Below are 14,237 nucleotides of genomic sequence, written 5' to 3' on the forward strand. Positions count from 1 at the left end.
CATTTATAGAATGATTTTGAAAGGCTGAAACTCTAAACAAATGATAATGGCTTTCATTTCAGTGTTAGTACGTGCAAAGTTATGCACTTTAATGTGATGAAATTTCCAATGGAATATTATATTAGTGGAATGATGTTTGGAGAAACTGATGAGGGCTGAAATCTTGTAGTTATGGTGGATAAGAATTATCCACCATAACTCCAAGACTTCACACAGAACTCAGAGGATAACTGCAATGCTGAAACAAATACTGATATGAGGAATTAAAAAGCAAAAAGAGGATTTAAAAAGATGATATCGGGATTATGGAATGTTTGCTTTATTTAGATTTACAGCCAAAGCAATTCAGGTTATGAGGTCAGTGTATGACAACTGCATGAGTTCTGATGGCCAGTTTGCCTGTTCTGAGGAACAAAAGACTATCTCCATATGAGACCAGCTAACTCGCCTTCAGTTGAAAAGCATTCTTCGCATTCTAGATGAGATTCAAACCTAGGTCTTTCCAACCAAAGGAAAGACCTAGGTTTGAATGTTTGGTTTTGAAAAGACCAAAGGGCATTGTCAATACTGACTGAGTTTCGAAGGCTCTGATTATAGAATGTAGATTATGAGGACAGATTGTGTGAACTGCAAACACTAGTAAAAAAGAGAAGGCGAGGTGATATAAAACTTATAAACTTCTGAAGGGGTGCTACAGGACACCAAATGATGAAATTTTTTGTTATATGGAAGGTGAAGAGAGGATCAGGGAGCACTGTGGAAGTCAAATGTGAGAGATTAAGAAAGGGAAAGAAACAAGAGTTAGATTTTCTCTCGCATGGGAGGGGGGGGGAGTGAGAGGAACAGCTTGCCTGCTGAAGGGGTGAATGCATCCAGTGTGAAAGTTTAAGAGAAGGTAGTGACAGCTTGTATAGGTGGCCTCCCTCAATGAGTCCTTGACTCCCTGAAAAGTCTCTAATGATAATAATGGTAATAATTAACAGTATTCCCTCCCCCCCACACACACATCCTTATTATTCTGCCTTTCTTCTCTTTCCATTCCTTAAGGATATCCTTCTGTCAACCACATCTCACTAATACCAATAATTTTTAGTCCTTTTGCATATAATTAATGCTAAGAATTTATTCCTGAAGCAGATTAGTGAACATGTGATAACCAATCGGCAGTCTGACAGATATTAAAGCAACTATTAAAGCCTGACCAATTCAAACAAATAATCCAAATTGATTCCTTAACTAAATTCCCTCTGTCTGTTAAAACTAGTCAATATTCTTGGGCTCATAAATTTCATTCTCTTTTTCATCAAAATGTTCTCTCTTACCTTAATGTGCATACATTCAAGCTCTCTACAGTCATTCCAAGTATCTAATTTTCCTTGAGTATTTATGTTTAGTTTACTCTTTCAATAGGTTCCTGAAGAAAAACAATTTCCGCAGTCTCCTAATCAAATCCATCATCATCAAATTCCTGACATGTACTCTCGAGGGGTGTACAGGATATTATGACAGTATTAAATTAAAAATTTACATCATTACTAACTCCTGTCAACAATTTTCCTCCAAATAAATCTGTTATCTGACAAGATTCCAACATTATCAGATCTTATATTTCTGTCTTCTAAGGTACTTTTTACTATATCAATTCACCTATATCTTGGTCTTTCTCTGGGTCTTTTTCCCTGCCAACCTGCAGGGAAAAAATCCTGTTTTGTTAATCTTTCCTCTCCCATTCTGTTTAAGTGACCATACCACCTGAGATTAGCTCTGCTAACAATGTCAAGTTCTTTCCTAATATCCTTGTTTTTAATATGATATTGCCATTGATGACATCTATTCACACTCCTAATCTTTCTCAGGAAATCATCTCTGTGGTTTCTAGTCTTTGGTCAAGTGTTTTATTTCTAACCCAGCTCTCAGATCCATGAGTTAAAATTGGTTTGAACACTGTCTTGTATGCATCTAATTTAATGTTCCGACTAATTTCTCTCTTATTCCATATGAATTTATTCAATTGACTTCCTACCATACCAGCTTTGTTGATTCTGTTGTCTATTTCCATATTCAATTTACCATCTTCGCTAAAAATTATGCCCAAGTAGCTGAAATGTTTTACTTGTTCTATAGGTTCTCCATTCATGATGCAGTTGATATTTTCAATGTTTCTACCTATTTTCATTGTCTTTGTCTTGTTATTTATTGCTGATTTTCATATCAAATTTATTACAAAGTTATTCAATTTAGTCAGGGGATCTTGCAAAACATCAAATCCATTAAATGTAATAATCATCTGGCAAGTACAAATTCTCCATGCCATTGAAGTCATCCCACATATCAACATATTACACACCATTTCTCCTACATAATCTGCTTACTGAATCATTTGCAACCACAGCTCTCCTTCTCAATTTAATTAACCCTATCATCCTTTGGCAACAGACTCACAGTCTTGATTTTTTTTTTTTTTTGCCTCTTTCAACAAATGTTTCCTGTTGTTGTGGTGTTGGTGGTGGTCCTAATGGAAGACTTTAATTACAGGAATATAGAATGGAAGGAGGAGATAGTGTATGGGAACAAGGACAGCAAGTGTGTTGAATTTCTGAGAGAGAGATAAATATCTTAAGCAGCATGTGACTGAAGCAACTAGAGGCGTTAATCGGTACAAAATAAATAACGGAAAAAACTCACGTAGAAAGATTATTTATTAGTATAATTTTCACCTGTGTGTCACAGGCATCCTCAGTACATTAAGCTCAGTACTGAGGATGCCTGTGACACACAGGTGAAAATTATACTAATAAATAATCTTTCTACGTGAGTTTTTTCCGTTATTAATTGTGTACCGATATGTCTACTCACGGTTTACCTCTTTTAAAACTTAGAGGTTTTAATGATTTGGATTTGGTGATAACTTCACAAGATGCAGTTGTTAATGAGGTGTTGATACTACTGCCAGTTGGTGAGAGTGATCATGAGGTACATGTTTAGTAAGTGATGAAACAAGAAAAGGTTACTGCCAAAAATGGATACATGTGGAAGCATAAAGCAGGTGATTATGGGAAGATCTATAGTCATTTAAATCAGTATATTGGGTGGATGAGCTGAGCAGAAAAGATGTTGACAATGCATGGAAACTCACAAGGCAGTGTTTGATAAGCAATATATAACTGCATACCAAGAATTAAGCAAGTAAATAGAATAGGAGTGAAATGGATGAATAGTGAAATCAAGCAACCTATGTTGGAAAAGAAAATGCTATGAAGGAGGTACAAGACAGTTGGTGGTGATCAGATTCATGAAGAGTATAAAGTGCAGGCTAGGAAGGTGATGAGCATGGTAAAGAAAGAAAAAGGTGCAGTATGAGAGGAGATTGGCTGGTCAGGCCAAGGTAAACTCAAGAGAAGTTTTCTGCTATATGACAAGCAAGAGAAAGAATAATTATAGCAGGTTGACACTGGTGGATAGTCATGGCAGCAGAATAACAGCTGCAAAGGATATAGCAGAATTACTGAACGAGCACTTTATTAGTGTATATCATACTGGTGTAAAGGATGCAGTGCAATATGTAGAAGAGAGACAAGTATTAGGAGAATTGAAAATGAAAGAATCAGAGGTTAGATGTTAATGGGGCTGTGGGAGTGGATGACGTATCACCACGTATTCTTAAGAAATGTGTACAATAGTTAGCTATGCCCTTGACCTGGTTATCTAATGAAAGTCTTGCAGGAGGTAAGGTTCCTAAGGAGTGGAAAGAAGACAAAATCCAAAGCACGGTTCTAGGAGAGAAGTTTCCAATTCTAGACCAGTCTGTATAACTGCAGTTGTAGTCAGGGTGTCGGAGAGATTGGTTAGAAATAGAATATGGGATTGAGTTGAATATATCATTCTTTATGATGGTCAGCATGGATTATTCATAAAGGAGAGGTCTTGTTTTAGCAAGTAAATTTCTCTTGTTTTAGCAATTTACTTGCATTTTATGATAAGGTAACGAGTGCATTTGATAAGGAGGAAATCATATACAGTGATATTCTTGGACTTTGTAAAAGCAATTGATAAATTACCACAAGACAGATTGTTGTATAACCTGCAGAGGATGAGAATAGATAGTATGTTGGTTAGATGGATTGGAGATTAGCTCTCTGAATGATGCCAGCAGATTGTGAATGATGGAGCAGTGTCTCAAAAAAGGAGGGTAACCAGTGGCATGCCTCAGGGTTCTGTTCTTGGGCCCCTGCTGTTTAACTTTTTGTAAATAATATATCATGTGGACTGACTAGGGATCTTCAGTTTGCTGATAATGCAAAGTTGGGGAGAATTATAAGTAGCACTGCATCCCTTCAGGAAGATTTGAATAGACTTTTGATTTCGACAAAGGAGTGGGGTTGTAGTTTTAATATTAATAAGTGCACAGTATTACATTTTGGAATGCACAAATATAAGGCTGTATAGTATATTGACGATGTCGTACTGCAGAAAATGGATGAGATTTGAGATTTGGGAGTGATGGTCGACTAGACTGAAGTTCATCATCATCAAATTCCTGCCACGTACCCTCAAGGGGTGTACAGGATATGATAGTACTACATGAAAAACATTACTTCATTACTAACTTCTTATCTACAACTTTCCTCAAAATCAGTCTGTTACTTATCAAGACTCCAACATTATTAGATCTTATATTTGTATCATCTAAGGCACTTTGTACCGTATCAATCCACCTATATCTTGGTCTTCCTCTGGGTCATTTTGCTGCCAACCTGGCAGAGAACACTTGTTTTGCTAATCTTTATTCACCCATTCTGTTTAAGTGACCATACCACCTGAGATTAGCTCTGCTAACGCATTCCTGGATGCTGACAATGTCAAGTTCTTTCCTAATATATTCATTTTTAATATGATATTGCCATTGATGCCATCTGTTCACACCTATAATCTTTCTCAGGACTCTCATATCTGTGGTCTCTAATCTTTGGTCAAGTGTTTTATTTCTGACCCAGCTCTCAGATCCATAAGTTAAAACTGGTTTGAACACTGTCTTGTATACAGCTAATTTAGTGTTCTGACTAATTTCTCTCTTATTCCATACGAATTTATTCAATAGACTTCCCAACATACCAGCTTTGCTGATTCTGTTGTCTATTTCTATATTTAATTTACCATCATCAGTAAAAATCATGCCTAAGTAGCTGAAATGTTTTACTTGTCCACAGGTTCTCCATTCACAATACAGTTGACATTTTCAATGATTCTGCCTATTTTCATTGTCTTTGTCTTTTTATTGCTGACCTTCATACCATATCTATTACAACAGTTATTCAATTTAGTCAGAGAATCTTGCAGAATTGTAACGGATTCATTTAGAAGTATAACATCATCCGCATAAAGCAAAGAGCTGACATTAACATTTCCAATTTTGATATGTTTAATACCACTTTCCTTCATAATGTGATCCATATAGATAACGAATAACAGAGGGGACAATGTACATCCTTGTCTCACACCAGATTTAACATTAAACCATCTTCCTGTACTTCCTTCAATTCTAACTGCTGACTTACAACTCAAATAAAGACTAAGTATTGCTTGATATAATGTCCCATTGACAGCATATAACTGCAGTGTATTGAATAGCTATAGCTTCTCTCTTGGCACCTTGTTATATGCCTTTTCCAAATCGACAAAACTTAAATACAGATCTTTGTTATATTCCCATGTTTTCTCTACTATTTGTCGTAAAGTGAAGATCTGATCCTGACAGCCTCTATTTGGCTTGAATCCAGCTTGTTCTTCACCAAGCTTTTCTTCCACAATTCTTCTCAACCGTTTCTCAAGTATACTTGCATAGATCTTGCCAGGAACACTCAGTAGGGAAATACCTCTGTAATTCTCACATTCAGTTTTATTTCCCTTTTTATATATGGGTACTATGAGAGCTCTACTCCACTCATCAGGAATTCGTCCCTCTGTCCAGGCTTTCTGAACTATGCAGTGCAGCCACTGTATGACTCTTATACCACCATACTCCATCATTTTTGGTCGAACATCACCTACTCCTGCTGCCTTTCCACATTTCAAGCCTTTGATGGCTTTTTCTACTTCAAGTATGGATATGTATTCCTGACTGCATGCCTGTTCAGTGTTTTTTTTTATCACTATGCTGTCATCACTGCTTGTTTCATTTAGCAGTTTTTCAAAGTAATTACTCCATACTTCAAGGAGATCTTTTTCTCCCATTTTCACGTCACCTTTATCATCTCTAACTCCTTTTATAGCACTCTTTCCTCCATTCCTAACCTTCTTCAACAACCTCCAGAATATTTTGCCACCTTCTTGATATTTATTTTCTATGTTCTTGCCAAAGTCCTCCCATGACTTTTGTTTAGCTAGTTTTACACAGTGTTTAGCATTCTTGCATTTGTCTCTGTATTCTCTAAGAGAGCAAGCTGACTTATTTGCCAGGAAATTTTGATATGCTTTCTTCTTTTCCTTCACTGCCTCTTTAACTTCCTGTGTCCACCAGGGAGTTCTGATTTTTTTTATCCTTGCAGACAACCTCACCACACTGGCAGAATCAATCAATGTTTTCTTCAGAGTTTGCCACTGAATCTCCAAGGTTTCATTCCTGTTCTCAAACTCTTTCATTTTTTCTTCAATTATGTTTGTGTATTTTAGTTCACATCTGAGAGCTGCTCAACTTTTATTTGCTTTAAAACTTTCTTACATGTTATTCTTTTCAATATGAAATTCAATTTTATCCTGCTCAAGACTAAATAGTGATCACTTCCAATTTCAAATCCTCTATATACTCTGGTGTCCTGCACCAGGGAGAAAACATCACTATCAACAATAACATAGTCAATGAGACGTTTCTTATTCCTTGCCTCTTCTCTCCATGTGAATTTGGGTACATTTTTATGTTGGAACATGGTTAGTAATAACCAGTCCATGTCCTGAGCAGAAATACAACAACAGGTATTTGCCATTATTATTAGCTTTATTGTTTTCTCCAAATTTTCCCAAAACATTTTTGTATGTCTGACAATCACTTCCTACTCTGCTATCTAGATCCCCAACAAGGACTTTTCCTTTTTCATTGTGTCAGTAGCTTTCTCTAGACCCTCAAAAAATTCCCCCACTTCTACCTTAGTAGAACCTTCTGTGTGACCATAGGCACAAATAAGTCTCATTGTCCAGTTCCCCATTCTCATATTTGCCCACATCACTCTACTTGAGACTGACTGCCATTGAAGAAAATTAGCCTCGTATTTTGTGTTATGGCTACTCCTTCTTTTCCTTGATTGTCATTGCCTGAATATAACATTTTGTATTTATTGCTCAGAAAGATCTCACCAGTTTTTGTCTTTTTGTTTCAGTCACCCCATATTATGTCGATCTGGTACTTGTCTAATTCCTCTGCTAGCTCCATTTCATTGCCATTCAGGCTTCTTATGTTGATATTACCAATCTTTAACTCTGGTGATGTTGAGTTGGGGTTTGTTTTCAGATTTGTTCCAGTAGCTGACTTTTCGCTGTTCACCCTGGTTCCCTGGAGAAAACAACAGGGGCCTTGTTTAACCGGGCAACGCCCCAGCTGGCATGAAATTTTGTCATGTTGTACCATCATGTTTTATTTTGGTTTAACCAATAAGAATACAATTTGGTCGGCTAAATCCCAAACTGCCAGCCCATCCTCGTTCTTCAGTATCCAATTAGATACCCAACAGGGTGCACCACAAGAAGGTGAGGATTAAACATTAGATCAGAAGCCCTGGTCGGTTCTCCGCATTCCTTTAAAGGCTACATGGAGGTCTCCTCTCAGTTATACAGCTTTGACCTTTAAGCACTCTTAGACTGAAGTTTAGAGGGCATATTGCAAGTGTTGCAAAGACTGCACAATGTAGTGTTGCTATGATAAGAAGTACTCTACTATGTAGGGATAATAATAAGTTTAGTTTAATCCTTTATCCAAGTGTGAGCAAACAAAGTTTGCACCTGAAAGTATCTTCAGGACTGAGCTAAGGTAGCAACACCAAGGCAACTCGTGGCAAATGTGGAGAAAGCTATCATCACTCCTATCTCAGTATCTTCCATAATGCAAAGCATATTTCCTTGCAGATATGTGTAATGCTATGCATTAAGGCAAGGGCCACTACCCAGACCGATTTCAACCTTTATTGAGGTCTCATCAGTGGGAGCCAGGCCCAGTAGTGGAGACATCAAGGCATAAGCAATGAGAGGTCATCCCTACCTATAGGAGTTGCCAAAAGGTGTACAACCTTATTATTAAATTACTCCGGATTCAGAGAAAGATGTTGAGAGTTTATTTTTCACTTGGTTAGACTATAATGAGTTTAGTTTAATCCTTTATCCAAGTGTGAGCGAGTTGCCTTGGTGTTGCACCACCTTAGCTCAGACCTGAAGATGCTTTCAGGTGCAAACTTTGTTTGCTCACACTTGGATAAAGGATTAAATTAAACTAACCACTCGGCCAGCCAGGTCGGCAATGCAGAATGAAAATATGAAAATATTTATTCATAGTGTGCACAATATTTATTCTGCATGATGTAACAACACTATTCATAAACTACTGGTTATGAAGCAGCTGAGCTGCTATAATTTGTGATAGAAAAGTTATTCTGCACTATCTATAGGTGCTGCCTGGATGCTACAATTTTGCTGAATGAGATAGTCTGTAAACTAACTTACCGTGACTATTCACATGATCACTGTCTTCCCTATGACCACTTCTTCCATGAAACTAAGGATATGCATTCTACACATCAAATACAATCAAATATTAGAGTGACTGTCCTTGTTATACAGGTCATTTTAGTTTGTGTCTTCATTGAGTGAGTTAGGAACCTTTGATAATGCTAGCAAAACATCAGCTGTAAATAATTAATTTTATAGTAAATTATTTATTTACATTCCAGAGTCTATGTAGTTTTCTGTTTCAGAAACTTTGACATGAATATTAGTAACAGCTACAGAAATTTAAACATGGAATATATCATGTTTTTAGATTTGAGTTACAGTTACATGGATATCACACCTTACTATTTTATCTTACAAATGAAACTGATGAATTTATATCATATGATGATATTGCATTAATGATAGCTCTCCTCAATATCTAATTTTGCACTTCCTGGTTCACATCCAGGAAGTGCAAAATTTGGATGCAAACCATTAACAATGGTTTGCATCCAAATGTTTCTTTTTGTTTTCGAGTAATAGAAGAATTGTAGGTTTCCTTTGAATATTCCAATAATCTCCATCCAACAGGATGTCTCTTTAAATTCTAGTGGTATTTAAAATTAATGAGGCAGCTAAAGCTATAGGAGAAGAAAACCCTACTAATTCTGTCTCTGGTTATGTCATATTACTGAATGCTAACAATGCCAAGTTCTTTCCTGATATCCAATACATATGGCTTCAATGGCAGAATCATTAAAAGAATATGTTGTTGGATATATTATATATTAATTTATATTAAAAAAATATGATTCTGCCAATTTTTCTTAAAACTGACATCTGTGGTCTAGCCTTTTGAGCAAGTGTTGTATTTCTAATCCCAATCTCAGATCCAATAAATTAAAATTGATTTGAAAACTATCATTGTATACCACTAGTTTAGTATTTTGCTAATTTCCATCTTATTCCATACATATTTATTCAATTGGATCTTGCATCATTGCTTATTCTATTGTCCATTTTCATATCTCCTTTGATAAGGAAATGTGGTGGATCTTGTTCTGACATCTTCACTAAAAATTCTAAACAGCTGAGATACTTCTCTTGTTCAATCAATCAATATTTTGATCTGTATGGAATGCAAATAATGCAATCCATACAGATAACAGTAGAGACAGCTTGCACCCTTATTTTCATCAAACCATTTTCCTGTACCTTCAATTCTAATTGTTAACTTAGATTTTTAATATAGACTATGTAATGCATGGGTCTTCAATGCGTGGCCCACGGAGCTCTTTGCCGTGGCCTGCTGCCCGTTTTGAAAAAATAACTACTTAGCATTAAAATGTGATTAAATAAAAAATAATTCCAATGAAGCCCGCAGGCCACTAAGCTATACTGCCGTATTTAGAATTGTAAGATGCTTTCCAGATTCACAAAGAACACTGTGCATTTGATACTTTACATAAAATCCTATAAAAATAAATATTAAATAGACATGCTTCTTCAGCCATCTACCAGTGCCAAGCGGTACTTAAGTACCAGTACTAACGTTGCAGGTAGATGGCTGAAGCATGTTGTTCGAGTGCGCTGTCTAGTGCCTTACAGATACATCTCGAAGGTTCTCAATACTTCGTTATTTTCATATAAATACAAGAGGATCTCTTCCACAGTTTGTCAGTCAGTCATGAGCAGTGTGATATTCATGTATAAGCACACACAGGTTCATTGTGTCAGCCATAGCCTATTGTGGTTTTATATTGCCAGACTTTTTTCATTAGTGCGAGACATATTCAGTGGATAATAACCATTACACGGCCATTTTGAATCATTTTTTGGGTTCACCTTCCATCACTATGACGTCTACGAGTAAAAAGTGTAAATCAAGTGATTCTTGTCAGGTTGTTAACTATAAGTGGACCAATTTGTACTTTTTTTTTTGTACCCATCGAGGATAAGCCAGTGTGTTTAATTTGTAGTGAGTCAGTGTCAGTATCAAAAGAATACAACATAAAACAACACTATAAGACAAAGCATGCATCCAATTATGATCACCTTCACGGGTGGCTTCATGTGGACAAAGTGAACAGTCTCCAAATTGATTTAAAATGGCAGCAGGATACATTTAAAAGGCAGAGGGAAGAGAGCGAAGCATGCGTTAAAGTAAGTTATGTAATAGCTGAAAAAATTGCTAAAAAATCAAAAGCCTTCTTGGACGGCGAGTTTGTGAAAGAGTGGCTCATCACTGCTGGAGATATTCTGTGCCCAAATAATAAGGAAGTGTTTAAAAAACCGAGTTTGTCTGGGGTAACTGCAGTATGACGTGTCAAAGAACTTGCCAATGACATTGAAGGAGCTTTAAAAAAATGGTCATCTGAATTTACGTCATATTCACTTGCTTTAGATGAGAGCACAGATGTGAAGGATACAGCACAACTAGCTATCTTTGTCTATGGCATTGATCAACAATTCAATGTGACAGAAGAACTGCTAGCGCTCGTAACTATGAAGAGAACGACAAAAAGCACTGATATTCTTGAAGCCGCCAAGAAAATGCTCCAGCGTTTCGACCTCAGCTTAACCAACCTCGAGGGTGTGGTAACTGATGGTGTCCCTGCTATGGTGGGAAAGAACAAAGGGTTTGATGTGCTGTTATGGAAAGAACCGGAACTAGAAGGAAAAGATTTCGTCCATTACCGCTGTTTAATCCACCAGGAGAATTTGTGTGCGAAAACTATTGGATTTGAGAATGTCATGAAAGTTATTATGACTGTCATCAACATTATTAGGGCAAGAGGATTGAATCGTCAATCCCAAGAGTTTTTGACCCAAACATGTGAAGCGGATCATGGTGAAGTGATTTATTATAGTGATGTTCATTGGTTGAGCAGAGGGAAAGTTCTTAAAAGAATCTTTGACTTAAGGAGCGAAATACAGCAAACCAAGGGGAATCCGATTGCAGAATTTAATGATCCAAAGTGGATGACAGACTTCACTTTGTGACCGACATCTCGTTGCATATGAAATGACCTAAGTACACAGCTACAATCCAAAGATCAACTGGTGCACACTCTGTTTGATCACATCAAAGCTTTTGTGGCCAAGCTCAAACTTTGGGAGGCACAACTCTTAAAAAAAAGACTTGACTCATTTTTCAGCTTCTTGCTGAGTCCAACTGTTTGTCTCTTGATGAATAAGCTACAAAATTAGCCATGTTGCGAAGCGAGTTCAAAGGGAGATTTAGTGAGTTTCGTAACTAACAGTATTTTTTAGATTTATTTTCAATGCCATTCAGTGTCAATGCTGCCGAAATGCCAGGCTCAGTACAAATGGAGCTGCTTGAACTCCAAAACAACTCTTCTTTGAGAGAAAAATTATTCAATGTGCCCTTGCTTACATTTTACAAAGACTACATTTCTGAGGAAGCATTCCCTAATCTTCGCCGGCATGCTTTGAAAATGTGCGCTTTGTTAGGAAGCACATACTTATGTGAGCAGTTCTCCAAAATGAAGCATGTGAAGTCCAAGACAAGAACTCAGATTATGAACCAACATCTCGAGAATACTCTGCACATAGCGACTTCCAACATTGATGCCAACATCAACAAGCTGGTCAAGGAAAATTATTGCCAAGTTGCCCATTGACATTGTAAAAAATGAATGTTTTCTTCATTAAACTTTTTTCAAGTATTGATTGTATTTACTTATTATGAACCCAACTCCTACCTATGCTTTTAAAGCTGAGTTTGTTTATTTTTATAGGATTTTATGTAAAGTATCAAATGCACAGCGTTCCTTCTGAATTTGAAAAGCATCTTACAATTCTAAATACCGCAAGTATAGCTTAGTGGCCTGCGGCTTCACTGAAATTTTTAATGCAGCCCGCACTGTCTGAGATGTTGAAGACCTCTGATGTAGTGTTTTGAATAATGTCCCATTTATTATTAATACTGCACAGAACTTACACAGAGTCTGAAGACTCATCGTGGGAAACCCTCACTATTCACACGATATCTATTATCTCTGTCATTGAACACAATGAACAAAGCTTACAACAGACACACTGCACACATTCATCAGACTCTAAGTGAAAAATTCAGTCCTCGCGTGCTTGCTAACCACACTTACTCAATTCAAGGGATGACTCCTTGTTCAGATCCCTCTAGCCAAGTGCTAAAAATTTCTCTTTGCATCAATCCCATAAAACGCTTTCTTATATGGTGGTGAGCAATGGCACTGATGTAGATGATGGTAGCAGAGGTTTGATATAGTGGTGGAGACGGAGAGTTGCAGAGTAGGTGTCTTCCCTCGATGAGTCTTCAGACTCCTTGGAGATGAAATAATACTTCAATATTTTCTTCTGAAATAAAGAGCTAAGAAGCTTCACTTCAGCGATGCAAAATTATACAAATTAAGTGGATATTGAATCCAAAGTCACCGAAGTGAAGCCTCTTGGCTCTTTATTTCAGTAATTCTTGGTACCTTTTAAAATGTGACACCTTTTGGCAACTCATATGGGAAAGAATGTCTTCTGCATCATTTTTAACCTGGGTATTTTACATCTGGGTCTGGCTCCCACTGACGAGACCTCAACAAAGGTTGAAACCGGTCTGGGTAGTGGCCCCTTCCCATAATGCAAAGCATCATACATGTCTGCAAGGAGATGTGCTTTGCATTATGGAGAATACTAAGGAAAGTGATCAGAACTTACTCCACCTTTGCCACAAGTTGCCCCTGTCCTGAAAGGTTGCTTATGCTTGGATCCAACGAAACTTTTAAAGTTTCTATATATTCGGCTTTGAAATACTGTTGGATTCAATGTCCACTTAATTTGTATAGTTTTCTTCTGAGTTTGCCAATGAGAATCCAAGGTTTAGTTCTTACTTTCAATCTTTCGTCTCCATTAATATTGGCATTGCTAGTTCGCTTTTAAAATCTTTCAATTTTGAATCTTTTTAGAATGGTTAAATATTTTGCTTTTCAATTTGATATTCATTTTTATCCTACTGAATCCTATTTCAAACCCTCTGTACTTTCATATCCAGAATAAGCATGAAGGTATCACTATCAACATTAGCATGGTCAACAAGACATTTCTTTTTTCTTGTGTCTTCTCTCCATGTGAATTTGTGTAGTTTGACTAGTGACTAGTAATTACTAGTCTATGACCCTATATGACTGGTATTTATTTCCTACTCTGATGTTTAGATATCATAAGGACAAAATTTTCCTTTTTCTTTATGTCAGCTGTCTTCTGTAATGACTGGAAAATCTCATCTTAGTAGTACAACTTTCTTTGGGGCCATATGCACAAATAAATCTCATTGTCTAATTCCTCATCAATTTGCCCACATCATCTACTTAAACTTGCCTACCATTCAAGAATATTGTATTTAGTGTTGAATACTATACCTACTCCTCCCTTTCCCTGATCACTATTTCCTGAATATAACATCTTATACTTACTTTGTAGGATCACTTCTTCTAATGCCAATTGCACTTCTTTTCTACTGATATTTCTTATACTGATGGTGAGGTTGTTCCAGT

General features: G+C 36.7%; 1 protein-coding gene across 3 annotated transcripts in view; it reads right to left on the reverse strand.

Annotated features, from left to right (window-relative positions):
* Window positions 1-14,237, reverse strand: part of LOC150097608 (uncharacterized) — a 57,020-nt gene that overhangs the window by 25,322 nt on the left and 17,461 nt on the right. The window contains exon 1 of one of the 3 annotated variants that reach the window (XM_090407456.1): window positions 8,704-8,841. The exons of the other annotated variants lie outside the window; for them this stretch is intronic. The gene's annotated coding sequence lies outside the window, so the exon portion shown is untranslated. Of the gene's footprint in view, window positions 1-8,703; window positions 8,842-14,237 lie in introns of those variants that run through there. 3 annotated transcript variants of the gene reach the window in all.

Source organism: Typopeltis vanoorti, chromosome 17 (genome assembly GCF_054136105.1).
Source record: "Typopeltis vanoorti isolate ZY-2024b chromosome 17, IOZ_Tvanoo_1.0, whole genome shotgun sequence".
Taxonomy (NCBI): Eukaryota; Metazoa; Arthropoda; class Arachnida; order Uropygi; family Thelyphonidae; genus Typopeltis; species Typopeltis vanoorti.